The sequence below is a fragment of the Enhydra lutris genome, unplaced genomic scaffold, assembly GCF_002288905.1.
Source record: "Enhydra lutris kenyoni isolate GAN:26980312 unplaced genomic scaffold, ASM228890v2 scaffoldscaffold25, whole genome shotgun sequence".
Classification (NCBI taxonomy): domain Eukaryota; kingdom Metazoa; phylum Chordata; class Mammalia; order Carnivora; family Mustelidae; genus Enhydra; species Enhydra lutris.
In genome coordinates, this window is record NW_019154109.1 from 24,429,960 (window position 1) to 24,438,221 (window position 8,262).

Sequence of the window (8,262 nt, forward strand, 5' to 3'; positions counted from 1 at the left end):
ATGATAATGGTGATGGTGATGATGATGAAGGTGGTAGTGATGATGGTGATGATGGTGGTGATGGTGATGACACAGTGTTGTGTGTGCCAGGGGAAAAGAACCACTAGTAGAAGATGCTGCTCTTATGGTTCTCATCCTGGCCACTGAGTCTCCTTGAAGCTCAAGGCAGAGGCCAGTGATCCACAATGGAGAAGTGAACATTCCATCTCATTTAATCTCCAGACAACTCACTGAATTTACTTTTCTCATCCACATTTTGTCATCAAGGAAACTGATGTTTGAAGAGATAAAGTCAAGGTTCCAATGTCACAGAGCTAGTAAGAGGCAGAGCAGGATTGAAAGCCAGACCTGTCTAACTCCAGAGCCTCTGCCTTTTCACTACATGTCACCACTTTCTCCTCTGCCAGCTCCCTTCAGGGGATCTACAAGGCAGCGATAAATTCTAGGAAGAGCACAAAACTCACTGGACAAATGGACACTGATAAGTGATTACTAGATCTTGTTTACCTTTGTATTTGACACATTAAAGGTTTAATTTTGTCTCAAGATTCAGGAAGGCAGATTTGGTTTCCATCACCAAGGATTAGATGGAAAAACCAAGCTGAATTCATGGGGGTTGATCATAGTAAGGTTTTTTTTTTTTTTTTAAAGTTACCTGGGTTACATGACTATAGAGACCGAGATGAAAGACACCTTTGTTCTCAATTTTTACTGTGAGCTGACGTGAGCACTCAGCTGCACCTTACGGCCTCCATGTTCTGAGCTACAGTAGCACTGGTGAGAGAGGGGTGGAGCTTGTGGCAACGTGAGATTTCAGATCTGGGGCTGCGGAGGTCCTCCGTCTGCTTCCTCCCCCTGGCCTTGCTCAACAGCAGCACAGTGACCCATGGATATGAGTAGAGGCAAGCCTGTGCTGATGGCTCATCCTCTTTTCCCTTACTCCCATGCAGGAGATCGGGGTCTGATTTCTAGCAAACGCTTTCATATGGCGGTATGGAAAGTGCATCGGCTTTTAGAATCGGGTGAATTTTTTGTTCCATTTCCACTCTTGGCTAGTTTTGGGATTGTGGGGAATGCACTTAGCTTATCTGAGCCTCAGCTTGTTCATGTAAAATCATGCAAATAATTGTTGTGAGGATTAAAATGACACAACATCCATAAAATGCTTATTAGCACCAGGTGTGTAATATGTCCTAGACAGAATCCCTTTGCTTCTTTTTACTGGAGTTAAAAATAATTAGATTTAGTTTTAAAGAATTCTCACTGTGGACAAGTGGCTTAGTCATCATTCGCTGCCCTCACAAATATCCCCAAAGCTTGGTGGTTAAAGATCACATACATTGATTTCCAGCTCATGATATCAGAGGGCTGAATTAACCGTGCCTTTGCTGGGCTTCACTGGGTTGGGTTCTGCTCTTTGTACCCTCTCATGTCAGGATCCCAACTGAAGAGACATGCTGCTCTCACAGCGGAGGACAGAAACTCAAGGGAGCAGGAGCCAATGTGTAAGGCATATTTCGAGTTTCTGCTTGGACACAACATATATCACATCCATTGTCATATGCCAAGCCCAAAGTCAGTTGGTGGGAAAGTACAGTCTATCTAAAGGGAAGCGTGGCGTGGGCTTTATGAATGAATAAACAATCTACCTTAATAAGTGAGAATTTTGATAAGAGGCACTTCTTGGTAAGCCAAGGAGTAATCATTATATTCAAGGAATATTTGAGCCTCTTCATTTTTAATCGTTCCCCTTGGCTGTGGCAATTTGTTTGCTTTTTCAGGTTTTCTTTTAAAAAGCAGAGCTGATGAAAGACCATTTGTCAGCGTCTGAGAAAAGATTTTCCTGTTTCTCTTCCTTCTTATTCTTCTCAGCCACTTGCTGATTCATCCTTTTTTTTTTTTTTTTTTTTAACTCATTTGAATGTTGGCTTGCTTAGGCCTCTCTTCTCCTTGTATACTCTTTTCTCCAGGTGATCTCACATATAACTGGCTTCAGCTGACTACTTACTGAGGAATCCTATCTCAGCATTTGTGGCTCCAAAGCCTTGAAGCAGCCCGTCCAAATCACCCGCTGCCCCTGGCATCTCTTCTTTGATGCTCTATACATCTCCAAAGAGTAAAACCCAGCTCTGGCTCTGAGCATACCCTCTAGGACCAGACCATCCAGCCGCTTGTGTACATCAAGACCTAGAATTCATCCTTGCCACCTCTTCCCTCCCTCCCTCTCTCATCCAGTCCTTTGCAAGTTGCCCTACCTTTACCTCCTAAGGGCCTCTCTGATCAGCCACTTCTCTCCATCCCCACAGCCACCACCACCAAACCCTGATCCTCCTTCAGTATCCCCCAGCTGTCTCCCTATATCCTTGTGTTCTTCTTCTGATTTGTTTTCTGCACAGTTGTAGCCAGAGTGGTTTTGTTTTGTTTTGTTTTTGAGAGAAGGGGAGAGGGGAAGAGCAGAGGGAGAGGGAGAGAGGGAATCTTAAGCAGTTTCCATGCCCAGCATGGAGTCCTGTGTGGGGCTCTGTCTCATGACCCTGAGATCATGGCCTGAGCTGAAATCAAGAGTCGGATGCTTAACTGAGTGAGCCACTCAGGTGTCCCTACAAGAGTCATTAAAAAAAAAAAAAAAAAAAAAAAGGATTCACAATTGATCATATCTCCCTTTGGCTTAAAGCTCTTCAATGACTTTCTGTAATTTTTAGGATAAATACAAGAACTCTCTCCATGGCCCTCAGGATCCTGCATGATCTGGCTTTTTCTGCATTTTCTCCTGCATTTTATTTTGCAACACACTTCTCCTGCTTATACTGTAGCTACAGTGTTTTCCCCTTGCCGATCTTCCACGTGTCATGCCCTCACTCTCTTGGGGACTTCGCACATGCTTTCCTCTGTTTGAAATGTTCTTACCTTAACCTCCATCCTTGAAATCCCAGCTCAGGTGTTTCTTCCTTGCTGAAGCACCCCCTAGCATCTCCAGGTTGAGAGATTTGTTTTCTCTTCTGCAAGCTACAGTTTCTGTATCTTTATGTGCGCAGAATGTATCTTGTAATGTTTTTGTTTGCTTTGGTGACTCTCCACCTGGATTTCAAGGTCTGAAGACAGAGTTGTGTCTCATTCTCCAAACAATATTTTTTCCCTTTTGAGCTTAAATAAAATGGTGCAAAAGCCCTTCATAAGGTCTAGAGAAAAATTCACTGCTCGTAGAGTTCTTTGGCATAAAACTCATAACTGCAAACATCAAAAGTTGGAGGTGGAAGGGATAGCTCTTGTGCATGGCCTTTATTTATTTTTAAGCTTTTATTTATTTATTTGAGAGAGAGAGAGAGAGAGAGCAAGAGTGTGAGCTGTGCGGTGGAGTGGATGGCAGGGAGCAGAGGGAGAGGGAGAAGCAGGCTCTCCGTGGAGCAGGGAGCCAGACATGGGCCTTAATCCCAGGACCCCGGTATTATGACCTGAGCTGAAGGCAGATGCTTAACCAACTGAGCCTTTGGCCTTTACTTTTATTAATGACAAAATAAAGCCTTGAGGGTTGAAATTTCTTGTGTTGGCTTGTGCAGCTGTTAGGCGTCAGGTGAAGTTAGCCGTCTGAGTCCTGCCTGAAGGCGAAGGTTTGTGTACCTGGGCTGCTAGGAGGGCTCATCCTTTCTCCGAAGTTACCATTTTTTCAAAGGCCAACATTGTGTCAGGGATTGTCTTAGGTTCTAATACTCTCTAAATTTTAGGACTACATACTGCGTTCAATCCCGATTTTAACTGGAGGGGAAATGAGAACCTCAGAGATTCCAATGTGTCCAAGGTCCATGCAGCTCGTGTGTTGGTAACACTGATCATTATGGTGATTTCTTTTTACTTGTGGTTTGTTGGGTGGGGTGAGGACTTAAGATGAGAAGAGCCTGAGTGCGTTTTCATCAGAACCTGGCAATCCCAAAGAGCCTTCCCAGTAGGAGGCTTGTATGGTGTCAGGGTCTCCCCGTAAAGTGGTGCCTGTCTGACCCTCAGGGAGGCTGCAGATCAGAGAGGTTTACGGAGCTCCTACTGTGCAGAGCCCGCACTGGGCCAAGTTCAGGGAGGGGAAGAAGAACTAGAAGGCATGACTGCTTCTGAGGGAGACCAGATCAAAGGATCAGGCCTGTTCTGACCACTGTGCTGATTAGGGATGAGCCCACTGTCACCTCAATGAATGTAGGGCCTGGCAGCCTAGTCGACCCAAGGCCTATACCAGACTGTATTTTTCTTAAATGTTAATCTCTTGGCCTAAACAGCCAGTCTGCTTAAGAAACCAGTTAGCCTGCACCCTTTCCTAATCTGATCCTTGTCAAACACTCAGCATGGCCTTCAGATCGCCCCACATTTGCACCGGGTCCCCCGCCTCACCCCTCAACAAGATCAGAACTGTAACGGCCAGAGCAGGTTGCCAGCGTGCGGCCTCCACCGTCTGGCTGCTTGCAAAGAACAGATAATCCTTTTAAAGTCTTAATAGTAATGGATGATTTGTTCGGCCTTATTTTCCAACATTAGCTTTCAGATAGCCTGTATCAAGTCCACAGGTTTTAAATCTGAATCCAAGAGATGAGCGGTTCGCAACAGCAAAGAGCTAACGGCAGAATCACATGAAATCAAGCCTGGGAGAGTTAATGTGGTCGATTTCCGTAACACGGACGTCTTCTTTATGCAGAGAGGCAGACTACATCGGTAGGAAAACCACGAAACATGGCATCAGAAAGACCTGCGGCTAGGTACTAGCCAGAAGAAACAGGGCAACTGCTAACCTTTTAAACCTTGGTTTTGGTATCCACACAATGGGACAGTAAGTAACATCTTTCAAGGCTGCAGGAAGGTTTTGGGAGTTGTTAACTTATTCTACAGTGTAAAGGCAAGCACCTGGCAGGAAGGGGAGCTCCCAGCAGATGTGCTGATGGCCCGTGGTGCTGGGGGGCACCAGACACTACTTTCCTGTCGCCTCCGTGTGTTCATCCCAGGTACACAAACTTAAGTGATGCACACTCCTCAATAAATGGAGTGTTCCCCATCATTTTCCTATGAGAGGCCCCTTATTTATTTTTTAAATTCAATTAGCCAAGGTATAGTACATCATTAGTTTTTGATACAATGTTCAATGAATCAATGAATTTAGTTGCGTATAACACCCAGGGCTCATCACACTACCTACCCTCCTTAACACCCATCCCTTTTGAAATGTAATGCCCTTTACCCTCATGCTCACTCACCGTTCCGTGGATGACATCCAGGGACTGTTTTTTTTTTTTTTTTTTTTTTAAATTTATTTGACAGACAGATCACAAGTAGGCAGAGAGGCAGGCAGAGAGAGAGGAGGAGGCAGGCTCCCTGCTGAGCAGAGAGCCCGATGCGGGACTCGATCCCAGGACCCTGAGATCATGACCTGGGCTGAAGACAGAGGCTTTAACCACTGAGCCACCCAGGCGCCCCAGGGACTGTTTTAAAAGGTGCATTTGCTGCGTGTGTAAGTGGTATGGTGCTGTAATCATTCAATTCGACAACAAAAGTTTTTGTAGTGCCTCCTTTATTGTGGGCTCTGTTCTAGGCCTTTGGAGGCATCCGTGCATAAAATGCAGAAAGTCACACTCACACTCTCGTGATGCAGGTGGAAGTGGGGAGAGAGTACTTACCACTTTTCATTTATTGATCATTATCTCAGATAGAAACAGAACAGAGTGAGGGGGACCCAGTATATGTGTGTTGGGGGGTTACGGTACTGGGATTTTGAGGGCTTGTCATTCCAGGCAGAAGGAACTGCCATTGCAAGGGTCCTGTTGCAGGGTCATGGCCCTGCGTGTGTTAACAACAGCGGGGTGCCGGTGAGGCTGGGCCAGGGTGAGCCCTGGGGACAGGGGTGGAAGATGATATCAGGGAGTTACAGGGGTATGTGGGGGAGAGGGAGATCATCTAGGGCCCTGTGGGACTCTGTAAGGACTTGTGTGCTCTCAGGGTTTTGAGTATTATAGAGGGTTCTCCCCCCTCCTTTATTTTTCCACTCAGCATCATTTTTTTTGTGTGTGTGTTTTTTAAAGATTTTATTTATTTATTGACAGAAATCACAAGTAGGCAGAGAGGCAGGCAGAGAGAGAGGGGAGGCAGACTCCCTGCCAAGCAGAGAGCCCGTGCCCGGCTCGATCCCAGTACCCTGTGATCATGACCTGAGCCGAAGGCAGCCGCTTAACCAAATGAGCCACCCAGGTGTCCCAAATTCATCCACTTCTCTCTGTTCCCACATGCCTCGGTCCCTGATCTGTCACCTCATGCCAAATGCTGCAATTATGCTAGCCTCCTCACTTCCCGTCATCCCTTTCTCTGTTTGCTTCTTCTTATAGCCAGACTGAGCCCCCAAACACACAAATTAGATCATGGGATTCTTGTGCTTAAAACTTCGAGTGCACCTCTGGGCCCACGGAGGAAATGTCAAATTCCTGAGCATTGTGGGGTTGACACAGAACGTCATTTACCATGGCGTTGTGTCTTCCTGACACACAGGCTACATTGACTTGCCATGAAGGTTGGGGCCATGTGACATGTGAGGGGGAGTGACGTGTCACTGCCATGCCCAGGAAATTAAGAGCTACGGGCCCAGTGTACCTCTACTCTCTTCTGCAGGGGACATCCCAGGCCCATGTTCTGGAAGGCGTAGTTACAGGAGGGAGGAGGGCTGCCCTGCCCCCATCAGACTTTACCTGCGTGAGAAATTGGTGTTTGTTGTGCTAAGCCAACGAAGCTTTGGGGTTGTCCGTCATTGTAGCCTAGCCTGTGGTGACCTGGAGTAGCACAAGGGATGTATCAGGCCTTCTGGCGTCTGGCCTTGCTTCTTCCGCTGATATTACTTCTCTTCTCCTTTCCTTAGACTCTGTATTCCAGCCACGACATGCCGGGTTCTTTCCAGGCTTTGCACACGTTGTTCTTGTTGCTTAGAATGTCTTCTCGTTACTCAGCTCTCTTTGCCACGTTGCCTGGCTGGTCCCAGCTCAAACTTCAAGCTGTAGTTTACATGTTGTCTTCCTCTGGGAAGCTTTCAAGAGTCCCCACCACCTCCTGGGTGAGGGGCCCCTCCTTTGTGTCCCTTAGCACCCTGTGCCGACCCTTCGCTTCCCCCTCCATCCTGAGTTTGCCCATTGACTTGTGTCTCTGCCAAATCAGACTGTTCCCTCCCTGAGCCCATTCTCTGTGGTGTGCTTGGGGCCAGTCATGGGAGGTGCTCAGTTCATTGTGTGTGTGTGTGTGTGTGTGTGTGTGTGTTTGAAGATCCAGGGGATCTTAGAGGACAAGTTATTGTGAAAAACTGTAATTCAGATAGATTTCTTTTGCTAAGACTTTCTTGGTATTTTAAATTCCTGAGAGACCATATTGGTTGGTCATTGGGGGAAATAGTCTATATTCTGGTCTTACTAGCTGCATGGTGTTAAGCACGTTACTTGACCTCTGAAGTCTTAATTTCATTATCTAAGGGGGAGAAGAGTAGTATTAGTACCCAACTCACAGGGTTATTGTGGCAACAAAACAGGTTGGTGTAGATGAGCCCTTAGGACAGTGCTTACCCAGTAAATGTTAGGTATGTTGTTAAGAGTATCCTAAATGCAATTGTGGGATTAGATCCTGGAACAGAAAAAGAGGAAAAAACCAGTGACATCCAAGTGAAGTCTGAAGTTAAATCATAGTACTCTAGTTTTGGAATTTCTTAGTTTTGGCAGATGAACCACTGGAATGGGACATAACTTTAGGAGACACTGGGTGAGTGGTATGTGGAAACTCTCCATGCCATCTTTGTAACTTTTCTATAAGCTAAATTTCTCCCAGGATGTAGTATCATTATGATACTCACTTTATTCTTGTAAAATCCCTGTACGATGTAGACATTGTAATGATTGCCATTTACAGCTAAAGAAACCAAGGGCCAGAAAAGTGAAACAGCTTGCCCGTGGCCACCCCTCACAGTCCACATAATGGAGTAGGAATGATAGGGGGGTTGGGGTTTCAGGAGAAGGCAATTATGAGCCCCTGCTTTGTGTAAGGCACCCCTCTATGTGCTGTGTCAACAAAGAATTACCAGGCGGTCTCGGTTCTCAAGCTCATGACAAGCAGGAAGCCCACGTTCACACAGAGGTAGGGACAGAATCGGGGACAGGAACGTAGCCCTGGATCCGGGGGCTCATGCTCTTAACCATCACATTGAACACATCCGGGGAATCACGTGGGATTTGCTTGGGGGTTTTGGGACAGCTGGCTTTGCGGGTA